At 37.7% G+C, this 16,308-nt stretch overlaps 1 protein-coding gene and 1 pseudogene across 1 annotated transcript in view; one reads left to right on the top strand and one right to left on the bottom strand.

Moving 5' to 3' along the window:
* SRPK2 (SRSF protein kinase 2) overlaps positions 1–16,308 on the bottom strand; it is a 252,973-nt gene that overhangs the window by 207,006 nt on the left and 29,659 nt on the right.
* On the top strand, positions 12,505–12,808 carry LOC115508800 (annotated as a pseudogene).

Genomic DNA, 16,308 nt, shown 5'->3' with positions numbered 1-16,308 from the left:
CTTTTTAAATTTTTTGCAAATACTCAAGTGGTTTTTTCCTAGTAATCCAGGTCATCAAATCTTTAAATAGTTACCATTTTTTAGTTACAGTGTTGTCATTATGTTGGTTTTTGCTATATATTTAAGACAAGATTCAAAGAAGCAAAGCAACATCTATGCTTTAAAACACACACAAGGGACACCTGGGTGGCTCAGTTGGTTGAGCATTCGACTCTCCATTTCAGCTCAGGTCTTGATCTCACTCATGGTCTTTGAGATCGAGCCCCCTCTCGGGCTGCACTGACAGTGGGAAGCCTGCTTGGGATTCTCTCTCCCTTTCCCTCTGCCCCTCCCCAACTTGCACTCTCTCCCCCTCTCTAAAATAATTTTTTTTTTAAATCTAAAACACCCACACGTATGAACACATAGTCCCTACACACTGCCACATCCACTCCCTCAAAAGACAGAGGGATGAAATGGAAGCTAACGTTCCTCGCTGGCTCAGCACCTCTCATCTTCAGTCCCTTAATGTGTCTACTGCAAAACTGCTACCAATTTAATCATGTGGAAGAGGGGAAAAGAGGAGCTGCATATGCAAAATGTTTACATTAAACAAACTTAAAGTTTATCAGTATAATTTCTTTAGAGAATTATTTTTTTCGTCTTTTTTTTAATGTTTGTTTTTGAGACAGAGCACCAGCAGGGGAGAGGCAGAGAGAAGGGGCAGAGAGGCTCTGTCAGCACAGAGCCTGATGCAGGGCTTGGAACCCACGAACCATGAGATCATGACCTGAGCCAGAGCCGAATGCTTAACCAACTGAGCCACCCAGGCACCCCATCATTTTCTTTTTAATGTTTATTCATTTTCAGAGAGAGAGAGAGAGAGAGAGAGAGAGAGAGAACACGAGTGTGGATGGACAGAAAGACAGGGAAAGAGAGAATCCCAACTAGGCTCCTTGCTGCCAGCACAGAGCTCATGTGGGGCTCAATCTCACAAACCTCAAGATCATGACCTGAGCCAAAATGGAGAGTCAGATGCCCAAATGAGCCACCCTCGTGCCCCTAGAGATTCTCATTTTATTTTTTTATTTTTATTATTATTTTTGAGATTCTCATTTTAAAATGGGGACACCTAGCTGGCTCAGTCAGTATAGTATGCAACTCCTGATCTTGAGGTCATGAATTTGAGCCCCATGATGGGCACAGAGATTACTTTAAAAAAATTTAATTGAAAAAATAAAAAATACATTAATAATTACCTTGGGAATAAACTGCAAAACAAACTATAAGTTTTCAGAAAAGGAAACCAGTAAGCCCACTTCACAGTACTGAACTACAATAGGCAAACTAAATAGATCCTATAAGGGGACTCAAAAGCCAAAATAAAATCAGCCCTAATTTAATCATTTGGTCATCAGGTCATGATATCGCTGTTTGTGAGTTCAAGCCCCACATCAGGCTCACTGTTGTAAGCACGAAGGCTGCTTCAGATCCTCTGTGCCCCTCTCCCTCTCTCTGCCCCTTCCCCTCTGGCACTCTCTCTCAAAATTAATTAAAATTCTTTTTAAATAATAAAATAAAGTTATACTTATAAAGCTAATTTTGCATTCAAGTGACAAATCCCTATTTACCACCACAGCCAGACTGTGGCCCCCAAAGACCCTCCCATACAAAGCTCCTCCTCACAGCACAAAAACAGACACTCAGATCAATAGAACAGAGAACCTAGAAATGGACCCACAAATGTATGGCCAACTAATCTTTGACAAAGCAGGAAAGAATATCCAATGAAATAAAGACAGTCTCTTCAGCAAGTGGTGCTGGGAAAACTGGACGGCGACATGCAGAAGAATGAACCTGGACCACTTTCTTACACCAGACACAACATAAATGCAAAATGGATGAAAGACCTCAATGTAAGACAGGAAGCCATCAAAATCCTCAAGGAGAAAGCAGGCAAAAACCTCTTTGATCTTGGCCGCAGCAACTTCTTATTCAACACATCTCCGGAGGCAAGGGAAACAAACGCAAAAATGAACTACTGGGACCTCGTCAAAATAAAAGCTTCTGCACAGTGAAGGAAACAATCAGCAAAACTAAAAGGCAACCGACAGAATGGAAGAAGATATTTGCAAATGACATATCAGGTAAAGGGTTAGTATCCAAAATCTATAAAGAATTTAACAAACTCAACACCTAAAAAACAAATAATCCAGTGAAAAAATGGGCGAAAGACATGAATAGACACTTCCCCAAGGAAGACATCCAGATGGCCAACACATGAAAAAATGCTCATCACCACTCATCATCAGGGAAATATAAATCAAAACCACAATGGGATATCACCTCACACGTGTCAGAATGGCTAACATTAACAACTCAGGCAATAACAGGTGTGGGCGAGGATGCAGAGAAAGACGATCTCTTTTGCACCATTGGTAGGAATGCAAACTGGTGCAGCCATTCTAGAAAACAGTATGGAGATTCCTCAAAAGCTTAAAAATACAACTACCCTTCGCCCAGGAATTGCACTACTAGGTATTTATCCAAAGGATACAGATGTGCTGTTTCGAAGGGGCACATGGGCCCCAATGTTTATAGCAGCTCTATCAACAATAACCAAAGTATGGAAAGAGCCCAAATGTCCATCGATGGATGAATGGATAAAGAAGATGTGGTGTATATATATATATATATATATACATACATACATACATGTATGTATGTGTATATATATATATATATATACCACATCTTCTTTATCCATTCATATATGTGTATATATATATATATATATATATATATATATATACACACATACATACATACAATGGAGTAGTACTCGGCAATCAAAAAGAATGCAATCTTGCCATTTGCAACTACATGGATGGAATTAGAGGATATTATGCTAAGCAAAATTAGAGAAAGACAAATATCATATGACTTCACTCGTATGAGGACTTTAAGATACAAAACAGATGAACATAAGGGAAGGGAAGCAAAAATAATATAAAAACAGGGAGGAGGACAAAACATAAGAGACCCTTAAATATGGAGAACAAACAGCGTTAATGGAGGGGTAGTGGGAGAGAGGATGGGCTAAATGGGTAAGGGGCATTAAGGAATCTACTCCTGAAATCACTGTTGCACTATATGATAACTAAACTTGAATGTAAATTAAAAAAAAAATAAATAACAAACTAATAAAAAAAAAACAAAGCTCTTCCTCAGAAATAAATTCTAGATAGACCCATATACTTATAAACAGAAGTAAAAGTTTGTACAGCAAGACCCATTCAGTGGAGAAAGAATGGTCTCAATTGGTAAATGGTGCTGGCACAAATGGAGATCGACAATCCAAAGAACTTAAGTTGGACTCCTACTTCCCACTACATACAAAAGTTAACTCCAAATGGATCAACAGCCTAAATATAAGAGCTAAAACCATAAAACTCTTAGAAGAAAACATAGGAATAAAGATTCAGGACCTTGAGTCTGGCAATAGATTCCTAGATTATACAAACAGAAGCATGTGCAACAAAAGAAAAAACAGATCCATTGGACTATCAAAATTAAAAACCCTTTTGCATCAAAAGGCATTATCAAGAAAGCAAAAAATTGGGGCACTTGACTGGCTCAGTCAGTAGATCATACAACTCTTAATCTCAGAGTCATCAGTTCAAGTCCCACGTGGGGCATAGAGCCTAAATAAAATTTAAAAAAGAAGAAAGCGAAAGACAACCTACAGAAGAGAGAATATTAACAAATCATACATCCAATAAAGGTCTAGTACCTAAAATAAATAACAAGCACAACTCAATAACAACAACAACAAAAATGTCAATAGACATTTCTCCAAAGATCTACAAGTCACCAACAAGTACATGAAAAGATACTCAATGTCATTAATCATGTAGAGAATGCAAAAACCACAATGAGAGACCACTTCGAACCAAAAAGGATGGCTATAATTTAAAAAGGATGGCTCGGGACACCTAGGTGGTACTCAGTTGGTTAAGTGTCCCAACACTTGCTTTTGGCTCAGGTCATGATTGTGAGATCAAACCCTTCACTGGGCTCTGTGCTGGGCATGAAGCCTACTTAAGATTCTCTCTTTTCCTCTTCTTCCCCCACTTGCACATGCACACACACTCTCTCCCCCAATAAAAAAATAAGAAAAATAAGAAAAAGGATGGCTATAATTTAGAAAGGAAGGTAGGAAAGAAGGAAGGAGGAAGGAAGCAAGAAAGGAGAAACTAACAAATGTTAGCAAAGATGTGGAGAAACCCTTATACATTGCTGGAGGGAATATCAAGAAGTGGAACCTCTAGAGGAAAGAGTGGTGATAAACATAGAATTATAATACAACCACCTAGCAGTCCCCTCCCTAAGTATATAACCAAAAGAAGTGAAAACTGGTACTCAAATACACACATACACACATTCATCCATCAGTGATGAATGGATAAACTGTGGCATATACATGTAATGGAATATTATTTGGCCGTAAAATGGAATGAAATACTGATTCACGCTACAACTGGATGAACCTCAGACGCATTATATGAAATGAAAGCAGCCAGATACAAAAAGGTACATACTGCATGATTCCACTATATAAAATACTCAGAACAGGTCAATCCAAAGGGACAAAGTGCAGACTGGTAGTGGCTAGGAGCCGGCAGAAGGAGCAGTGGGGTTTAAGTGTTTAAAGGGCACAGGTTTCTTTTTTCAGGAGATGAAACATTTTGGAACTGGTGGCTGCAACATTGTGAATCTCCTAAGTGCCACTGAACTGTTCACTTTAGAATGGTTAATTTTATGTTGTGTGAATTTCACCTCAATTTTTTAAGTTTGTGTAGATATCTCATTTGCTAGTCTATACATCTCCACCTCAGCCAGGAATGCTCTCCCCAGCTCAGTGTTCCCCTCTCAATACCTTAGGTCTCCCTGGTACACGGCCCAGATGCAGCTGGAGAGAAAACACTGGGTCAAAAATGATCTGTGAAAACAAACTTTAAGAACGTATATTTACATAAAGACTGAAACTGTATGCTGGGGGAAAAAAGCACTAGAGAAATGTATACACTAAAACTTCCTTAACAAAATCCAAACACAAATGGAAGGTGAGGCCTTCCGTGAACACAGACAGTGACCAACAGTCAAGTCTGCATTACCACCACCAATGTTTGAAAATGTCAGGCAGCAACTTCCTCCTAAGTTTCAAACTTCAAACCACAAGTCAGAACAGCACAGAAATTTCTCTGCAACACCTACCCGTATTTCATGTTTGAGACACTGCAGGCAGTCTAGCACTTTCTCAAGAGCTGATTCTTAAAGCAAATAAGATTATAATACTGGCACTGTTCAGAAATGTTAGGAACAATAAAGTCTTTCTTCTCAATTACTTACTATGTAACTTACTCGGCACCAAAGTGTACAAGATACTACATAGTAACAAAGAACACAGGGGAACAGTGTTTGGTGCTTTAGAGTTATTTTAAGGATAAAGTGGGAATAGTACATTAATTTCTAAGAAGTGAAAAAATATCTGTATTGTGTATTATATCATATACATATGTACGTATGTATGTATGTGTATGTATGTATGTGTGTGTATGTATGTATGTGTGTGTGTATATATATATATATGTATGTATGTGTGTGTGTGTGTGTGTGTATATATGTGTATATATATATATATATATACATACATACATCTTTAACACTATAGCAATGATCTGGGGACATATCACTCACACTTTTCCCTTAGCAGAGCCAAGCAAACCGGCTGAAAACTTCACCTACGGAAGCTTTTTTCAAGGTAAGAAATACCACCTCAAGTATGCACAGTACAAACAAATTTTTGGAAGGATTCAAACTGTCTTTCCTTAAAAGTATTCTGACCAAATGATTCATAACCAAAAAGTTAACAAACATGAAGCATGGGTAAGTAAGGCTTGTACACCCTTTGACTAAGAAGGAATGCTACTGACATCTACAGGGTACGTCCAGCATGCCTGGGGTTTTCCATCTATTATCATTTAATGCCCAATAATCCTGTCATTCCTATTCAAAATCCATGTATGCACACTGAAGTAGGTACATGATGAAGTTAACCGAAGCTGTTCATCAGTAATTATCATGGTGGTTTCATTCAACCAAGACTTTTATGATTCCCAGCTATAACCCCCCAAAAAGGTGCTCTCAACATCCCTACCTATATACTAATTTGATAAGCATGTAATTCAAGCCATCCAAGGCACTGATAAAAACATTGAGCAAAACAGGATCAAAGACGAAGTATTTCATCTCACCATTTAATGAACTCTTTGAAAGTAAAGTTAGTGATTAAATCATTAATACTTTCGGAGAGCAGGTGTTAAACTATCAAGGTGTGCAATTATATAAACTGCATTTCTCCAGCCCTTCAACAAAGTATCATGAGAGATTACCACATGCCTTGCTGAAATGAAGACCAGGTTTAGCTTAGGCGTGGCATGTTTGGTCCTACTACAGTAGATTCTACACCATTCTGTCTACATGAATAAACCAAGAGCCAAAAATGTCAAGGCAAGTTCACACACCATCTCCGTGGGTGAGCTAAGACTGGAAACCAGGTCTTTTGACAAACAACTATTTTTTCTTTAAACTCAATTTTCAAAAAATGAATTCATGGCATTATTTAATGACATCATCTTTCCCCAGTTCCTGAAGCCTTAAAAAACCAAGAGGCTATCCTTGACTCTTGTCTTCTCTCACACCCACCAGTAAATCCAATCAGCTCTCACTTCAAATTAAGTCCCCAATCTGACCATTCTCACCTCCTCCACTAAGACCACCTACTCACACCACGAGCACAACCCACCCAGACTAGCGGCCGCTGCAGCCTCCTGCCTGAGATCCTGCCACTCTACAATCCATTATCATACAGTGGCCACAGTGACACTGTTGGTTTTTCTTTTTCAGTTTTGAAACAACAAACTTGTAGAAAAGCACAATACAAAGACTTTCTTCCCCAAACCACCTGAGGGTCAGCTGCCAACCTGAGGCTCCAACATCCTCAAAAGCTAAAAACAAGGATGGTCTACAAACTACAACAAAATTATCAAGATCAGGAAATGAAGACTGCTACATTACTATGCGTTAATCCTCAAAGCCTGCTCCAGGCCACCCCTTACACATGGTGGGGACAGCATGGGCCCTGACTCTCCGTGCGGTCTACTCTCCCCTCTGGACACTCTCCCCACCCTGATCAAGCCCTAGCATCCCACACTAGGTGACCCCATCAGAAAGACCCTGTCTTCACCCTGCTTAGGCTCTGACTCTGGTGACATCCGCCATGCCCTCCCAACATGGATCCTCTGTCCCAGGCCACCATCCCCATCCCACGAGGGCCAACATGCTGCTTTGTGCCACAACAGCTCCACACACCCCTCCTCAAATGGTATGTGCCTACCTTGCTCTGTCCCACCTAATGGTTTCAGGACAGAACTGTTCAGAAAAAAGAAAGGGAGAGTGATCACTTCTCACTCTTTGGCTCAAAACCCTCCAATCGCTTTTTCATCTTTCCCAGAATAAAATCCAAACTCTTTCCCATGGTCCAACAGGTCCTATAAATCTTTCCCCTACCTCTCTACATCTATGCAGTAAAAAAAGCACTCTATATTTGCTGGCCTTTATTCAAACATACTAAAAACTCTTTTTTGGGCATCTGAGTGGCTCAGTCAGTTAAGCATGTGACTTCAGCTCAGGTCATTCCTGGGTTCAAGCCCCACATCAGGCTCTGTGCTGACAGCTCAGAGCCTGGAGCCTGCTTCAGATTCTGTCTCTCTCTCTCTCTCTGCCCCTCCCCTCATGCTCTCTCTCAAAAATGAATAAATGTTAAAAAAAATTTTTTTTTAAATCTTTCTTACCTCAGGGCCTTTATATTGTGTTCTCTGTCTCTCTGAAAGCTCTCCCGCCTCTCCAAAACCTTAGTAAGTTCAAACCTGATTTCCTAAGAGGCTTTCCCCAGTTTGTTCCCCATCCACCATTCCCAGACCTCCATCTACCCCCTTACCTTTATTTTCTTTATAGTACTTATGACCACCTCACAGTATAATACATGCTTATTTATATCCCACAAGAACAGAACAATTTCTTCTTTACTGTTGTATCCCCATATTTGGAATGTCCTTAATATACAGTAGACACATGAATGTCTGCATGATGGCTGAATTCCCCAAGAATCCATCTTGGTGACAGAAACTAAGCAAACATGATGCCATTTTACATCTATAGGATATATGTAAAGATGCTAGAAATGGCTGTGTAACTTAAAATATTAGTACTGACACTTACATGGTGCTTTAAAGTATACTATTACCTGCAATAATTCCAAGCAGTATCTGTACTGAGTTCACTTTCTCTTCTTCACAGATAGACAAAGCTCAGAAAAGTGCCATGATGTGCATAGGCAGTAACTGACAAATTCATGACTGGAAGTTGGGCCTAGATTCTAAGTACTATTAATGACACCATGCAAGTCCCTCTGTATGTGCACCACTAGTCAATCACTCTCTTAATTCCCAACAGCCTTCCCTTTAACTTCCAGAATTACTGGAATGTTTCAAAAGAACAGCTAGAGGTGCGGAAATACTGTAATTTTCAAACCTACCTATATATTTATGTCTTACTGAAAGCATAATGCACGCTCTGACTACAGGTCTATTGCACGATAGCTCTATTTTTATAGAGTTCAGGCGAAAGACCCTTGATAATGGGCGTTTTATTTTAGCACCATATTCCAGGAGTCAGCAAACTATAGCTCACCACCTGTTTCTGTAACAACGTGTAAGGTAAAAAACGGTTTTTACATTTTTAAATGGTTGGGGGGAAAATAATCAAAATAATATTTCATGACAGCTGAAAATTTTAAGGTAATTCTGAGTTCAGTGTCCATAAGTAAAGTCTGACTGAGACACCCTCACATTCATGTGTTTATTGATTTCCCACGGCTGCTTCTGCACTACGGTGGCAAGTTAGGGAGCTACGACAGATATCATGTGGCCTGAAAAGCAATCCTTTCCAGATCCTTTGTCAACACTCCCACAGTCTCCTGGTTTTGCACCCCTCCCCAACATAGTGACCCCCAAAAAACATCCCCTGACCTCCTCCCTGCCAAGATTGGCTAAGGTTTTTCTGTGGCACCGGATTTTTCTCCCATCACTTCACATCCATGTGACATGTGTCCTGTCTGTATACAGCTGCCTCCCCAACTAGGTTACAACATGGGAGACCCACATCAGCTTGTTCATTATTAGATCCCACTGCCCAGCAATACTGTCCACAGTAGGCACCCAATACCTGCTGAATGAATGAAAGGGCAGAAGATACTATATTCAGATGAGCTGATCTAAAACACCTTCAAATGGACAAGAAATTTCTGCCAGAAGACAGCAGAAATACATTTTATCAGGGTTACAAAGGAGTCATATGAATGACTCTAACCCCTGCTTCATTCTACTCATAAACCCCGACAACGCACAAAATGGATCAGGGCAGGACAGGGAACGGGGCGGGGGGGGGGGGGGGTAGGTAGCGGGGAGAGGTTAAACTAAAACGCAGCCCAGTAGTAAAAGGTATTAACAACAACAACAACAACAAAAACAGGAACAACCCAAGTTTGCAGGCTCAGATGTGAGTCCGCAAAACTCATATATAGCAGAGGCTGCTTGCTCCTCAGTTTCAACCACAACCTCCAAAAAAATCTTCCTCCCACATTGCCTTTACATATTTCACCATGTCACACTGCCTATTAGTCATCTAATTTATTCACTCACCTTACAAGAAATCTCTTTTTTAAGAGATTTTTTTTTTAAAACACAAACAGATCTAAAAAGCTAAAGAAACAAATAGCTAAAGAAACCTAAATAACAAAAATTTTCATGCATTAACATGGACCACACAAAGCAGTTTTGATCATGAGACAGGAGGGGAAAAAAAAAAAAAAGTAGGTAGTTTCAGGAAATGAAGCCCTCATGGGCTGCGGCATGAGGTTCTAAGCCCGGAAGCTTCGGGAAAACTGAAACCAGGAGAAAACAGACCCAAAGGGCAAAACTGATGGAAAAGGTACAGAAAAGGAAATGGGAGGTGTCTAATATAAAGACACTTACTTCAATTTTCCCTAGGTCAGACAAGCATCTATCAGAAAAAGGGAAAAGAGGGCTCATCTCTACAATGTGGTTTAAGAACTCTGTTGGAGTAGGAAAATGTCTTCTCTTCAAAGGAATGACAACTAATCAACAAAAAAGATACTAAGAGAATTAGACAATTCTCATTTGCAACCCAAGGTTGCAAAACACTGATTCAGGCAAGAAACACCAAGGGATGTTAAAACCACTGCATAATTATAAGAACAGATACTCACACAGTCTGAAAATATCTTATTTAAAAAGGGAAAAGAAATCTCCACAATCAAAAAACCTGGAAGACACATTTTAACCAAATGATACTTAACATTAGCAATAATGATGTGTCTCATGTGATAATAAGGACGCACTGAGAAGGGGACACCATGACCTATGATGTATTCCTGTCAAAAGTATTTAATCTGATTCTTAATCATGACAAATCAGACAAATCCAAATTAAGAGACTCATCTATAAAACAACTGGTCTGGGCTCTTTAAAACTCTCATGGCCATTAAAAAAATAAATTAGCCTGGGGGAACCATTTCAGATCAGCGTTACTTAATTCTCAGATCACTAAAAGCCCTCAAAATGTTTGCTATTGATCCATGATAAGAGAAGTACACAAGTTAGAGTTCAGAAATTTTTATAGCAACTTGATCATAGAATCTAATTTTTAAATGAGCCTTAATTTTATGTCTTCATTTCTTCCATTTTACTTTTCTAGTAATTTATTATCATTGTATTTTAAAAAATTATTGGTCCACAGCAGAATGGAAATGAAAGAAAAAAAAAATGATCGTTCTCCAATAGAGTTTCAGAAGGAGAACTAAGAGACATGACATCTAAATGTAATGTGTGCTCCTGGATTTAAATTATATATGTGTAGTGTGTGTGTGTGTGTGTGTTTGTATACATATATATAATTTAACATATAGTCACACAATATTCTACCAATGTTAAATTTATGCACACACACACACAACATTCTATCGATGTTAAATTCCCTACGAGTGATAATAACACTGTGGTTGTATTGTAGGAAAACATCCCTTTTCTTAAGAGACATGCTTAATTATTCAGGGGTGAAGTTAGTATGTCAGCAGCTCTCAATGTCTACTCCCAAATGACTTAGCAAAGAATAAGTTGTAGGACTGATGGGATGGGGTAGTGTGGATGGTAGGATAAAATATAAATCATTTAGTTTAAAAATTACGAAACCTATCCAAGTATAAATATGACAATAATATAAATTTAGAGATTAAGTGAAATACCAAGTAGAAACCACACAAAATATTTTCTATAACCTGGTCCTTTGATAGTAAAATTCACATGGGTTTGACAAAAATTAAATAATTTAAGTGATAATTATATATTCATGGGTACCATAAATAATTTAAATTATAATTATATTTTCATGGGGACCAGGTTTTCAAAACATAATAGTTTAAAACTAAGAGAAGGCATTAATCAATGGACTAAAACATAAAACAGTATTTCTACAGACATTTTTAAATTTTTAACTATAAATAATAACAAATGACTCAATATATGAGAATGCAGTTCAAAACAAAAGGAATTACTTTGAATATACCACACACTACTATATTCTACAATAAATTTCAGATGTGTCAAAGAGTTAAATATAAAGAATAACCCATAAAAACAAATAATGATCCTAAAAGCATATCCTACCTTTGGAGAAGAGAAAATTCATCACTAAAGAATGAACAGAGAGACGAGAGATGGAGAGAGAAAAGTTAAATGAGTTCTGACACGTAAACTGTAAATCCTTAAAGTTCATTCGTTCAGCAATTCATTTGACTTACTACAAGTTCATAGAACATTCCAAGCGTGGATGTAAGCCCTGAATTTTCAGAGTTTGAGTAAAATACGCATGGCCCCTGACCTCACAGAGCTTAAGTCTAGTAGGAACTGAGCAAACAGCACAAAAAGCAATGGGATGTTCTGGTAAGCACCACAGAGGAAAAGACAGACTGCTCCAAGTAAAGACCTACTGAGGAGGCACTGTACACAGGATGGTCACGAAAGAATTCTCTAAGAAACAACATCAAAGCTGATACCAGAAGAAAGAACAAGAAACCAGCAAAGCGAAGAGGGAAAACAGCAGCTCAAAAAGGCCAGAGGCAGGAAAGGGCCCAAGAGATCATGAACAATACCAGTGGACAAGGGCAAGTGATAAAGATGACATTCTAAAGTACCAAGAAAAACACAAGTTCCTACACAACACATCACTGCAAGGGAAGTGTGTACATTCCTGACAGCCACCTGCATTTATCCACCTAACAAAGCTGAATGAAATACAACGACAAAAGTTGGAGAGGATGAGGAAAGAGACAGAACTGTATGCTAGAGTGTTATTTAACCTAAAGACAATCCAGGAGCCAACACTGACACACCTACTCTCATGACATGTTGGTGGCGAGAGGCTGGACCCAGCTACATCCCATACTCCCAGATCGGTGCAAAAGCAGTGAGAGATGTGCTAAGACAGAATTCAAAGCAAATGCTGAGAAGACTTCTGGCAGCACGGTAAAAAGTGTGAAAGTGAAAAAGGGATAATCTACCCTGACTAAAGCTTGAAATGCTACATTTTCAAGGTGAAGAAGATGTGTGGGTACATGTTACGGCAGAATGAAAACTATCTCACTTCACGGGGGAAAATGCCTGGCTTGTTCTAGACTGACATTGTCAATAAAGTATGGCTCAAAAAATTAAGACAAATACAGAAAATCTAAAAATAAATGACAGAAACTATAACACTGCTCATATCTTTGGATTTCACATAAGCTTCTATTTCCCAAAAATATTACTCTTCCTCTCCCTAAAACCAAGTGCACAAAATATAGTCACAAGAAATGATCCTTCCAAAATAAAAAAGAAACCACCAAAAAGCCTAAATGTGTGAAAGTACATAAATTGTAATGGGTTAATTTAAATTAGAAATGTACATGAGTGTAGATTAAAAAGTACCCAAAATACATCAAGTAGTAAATAATGACATTTAGTTTGTATATATGGACAAAACATAAAATGTTTATACACTTTTTAAATGTTTGTATTTGAAGAGACAAATAACATTCTGTAACCATGGACTGCTCTGCTCACGACTATGTTCAGTTGTATCTTTTTTAAATCAACAGATTAAAGAATTAAAGTATTACAATGACACTCCTATTCCCATTCTTTAGAATTAACAACTGCTAACATTATTTTAAAATAGCTTTTTTTTTTTTTTTTAAGCTAAGCTAACCCTTTCAAATAAACCCTGAGTCCTAACCTCTTCTCCTGGCTCCTAGTGGCAGTTACGTTCTGATGGAAGCCCAAGTGTCCACCTCTGGATACTTTTATGAGAGACAGAGAATCCAAGGGACAGCGCACAGAGAAGAGAATACAGACACACATCCATCAACAATGCACGGTACTGGAAATCTTTTATAAATGGCATTATACTTTTCTATCATTTGTCAAACTTGATGCAAGTTTTTCTACAAATAAGTATTTTGTACTTATGTCCTTTATACATGCTTTTTAAATCGAAAAATAGGTGTATTTTGCTAGCTGATGTAAGTAACGATAGATCTAATGCATTTATTTACAACATTACAACATATGAATACACTCCCCACTGATTTTTCCCAAGTGTTCTATCACACAGCGTTATAAAATTTCCGGGGTTTTGCTTATTTTTAGCAAATTAAACAATACTACTTATTAACCAGATTAAGTTTTGAATTAAGCAAAGCAAAAACAAAAATATAACTCAAATCATGATTATCTGTATCCACCAGGTAATAAATCAAATACCTTCATTATCAGTTGTTTAGTACAACTAAAAATTAACCATCCAACTATTAAAAACCAATCACAGCTTTAAAAAGAACTATGCGTATCATACAAAAATAAAATCTGTACATTTTTTCCAACTTAAAAAGCATGTATAAAGGACATAAGTACAAAATATTTATTTGTAGAAAAATATCAAATGTGCCTTATTTATGACTTATACTGTTTTTTCTGAAATTTTCTTAAAAATAAATTCAGATATTGATTTGTTGCCACCTACTGGTTAAATTCATACTTGAATAATATCATTGCACATTAAAAATTCACTATAGTATAAAACACTATGTCAAAAATATCATAGTAATGATCTTTATAAAATTTTACTAAGCTGATCTGATAAATTTAGCTTTGGAGAAGTTGGTTTTTTTGGAGGGGAGAAGTTTTTAAAGCTACACCATGAGTTAATAATACCTTGACTTTTAAAAATATTCTAACAAAATTTTCATTAGTGTGTTGGGAATGTTTAAAAGTTAAAATACTATTATAATTTGTGAAAAATATAAAATCCTTATTTAATTAAAATACTTTCAAAATGTTATTCTTATTTTATTTACAACGCAAATGTTTATATGTGTCAGTTTTCCAGAATATTGGAGTTACAGAACTTAAGACACTGTCATCTTTTTTACAGTTAATATGTCAGAATCAGGACCCCCTTCCAAAAAAAAAAGCCCACATGTTACATTTGTTCATTTTGCATTTTAAATATCTTTTCCTCTACAGCAGTCCTTCACCCTCCTTTTTTTTTTTTTTTTTTTTTTGAGTACAACCACTGGATGAAAAATCAGTGGTCCCACTGCACTGTTTTTTAAAACCACTCTTTTACTTAACCATATTTAAAAAGCATAATAAGGGGCGCCTGGGTGGCGCAGTCGGTTAAACGTCCGACTTCAGCCAGGTCATGATCTCGCGGTCCGTGAGTTCGAGCCCTGCGTCGGGCTCTGGGCTGATGGCTCAGAGCCTGGAGCCTGTTTCCGATTCTGGGTCTCCCTCTCTCTCTGCCCCTCCCCCGTTCATGCTCTGTCTCTCTCTGTCCCAAAAATAAATAAACGTTGAAAAAAAAATTAAAAAAAATAAAAATAAAAAGCATAACAAACAGAACACATGGAGTTATTTTTGGATCCCAATTCTAAAAAATCAACTGTAAGAAGTAATTGTGGAAATGTGAATACAAGACTGGGTTTAGATGACCACAATCTAAAGGGGCAGACAGAGAGGGAGACAATCCCGAGCAGGTTCCATGTTGTCAACACCAGTAAGACACTCACCCACCTGAGCCACCCAGGTACCCCAATGTCTCTTCTTATAAGGGCACTAATCCGATCCTAAGGGCTTCACCCTTACGACCTTATCTAAATCTAACTACTTGCCAAAGGCCCCATCTCCAAACACCATCACTTTGGGGGTTAGGGCTTCAATATCGGAACTTGGGGGGACACAAATCAGTCCACAGCAGTCACTAAAAGATTTGTACATTTTCTTACATAGTCACAAATCATTAGCATATCTAACAAAGTAACAAAACTGAATTTAAGTGACAGGTACTTGCATTTATTTTTTTTTTTTATTTTTTTTTCAACGTTTATTTATTTTTGGGACAGAGAGAGACAGAGCATGAATGGGCGAGGGGCAGAGAGAGAGGGAGACACAGAATCGGAAACAGGCTCCAGGCTCTGAGCCATCAGCCCAGAGCCCCACGCGGGGCTCGAACTCACGGACCGCGAGATCGTGACGTGGCTGAAGTCGGACGCTTAACCGACTGCGCCACCCAGGCGCCCCAGGTACTTGCATTTAATATGCTATTAACTCAACTTCTAAGTTTGAAATTTCTCATAATTAAAAAAAAAGCTTTAAAAAAGAATGTATGAAACTACTTTCCAATGTAATTCCTATAACCAAAACCGGAATTAAAATGTCTTAAGATAAACAAAGTACTAATCTTAAATTATTACAAGGCAAAAAAAGAAGCTGACTTGAAAATTTGTCTTTGAATAAATTTGGTAAGAACTGTTACAGGATTTTTAAAATAATTTGTCTCACCTAAGAGTGTCAAGCTAAAAATGCTGACCTTACATACTCAATGTTCTAGTTAATTTGTCCAAATTATTTATCTACTTAAATGTCCTCAATTATGAAAAAGATGTTATTTTTGGATCCTACTGTAAAGAGAGTATCTTTCCATTATATATCCAATAGGTTATTACTGAAATATTTTTAAATTATTTTTTGTTTGGAATACTTCACTTGCCTTAACTCTTCTTAATTATAATTTTCACAATAGTCTCTGATC

This window comes from Lynx canadensis, chromosome A2 (assembly GCF_007474595.2).
Source record: "Lynx canadensis isolate LIC74 chromosome A2, mLynCan4.pri.v2, whole genome shotgun sequence".
Taxonomy (NCBI): Eukaryota; Metazoa; Chordata; class Mammalia; order Carnivora; family Felidae; genus Lynx; species Lynx canadensis.
The sequence above is the reverse complement of the archived record's forward strand: the minus strand, read 5'-3'. Positions and strand labels throughout refer to the sequence as shown.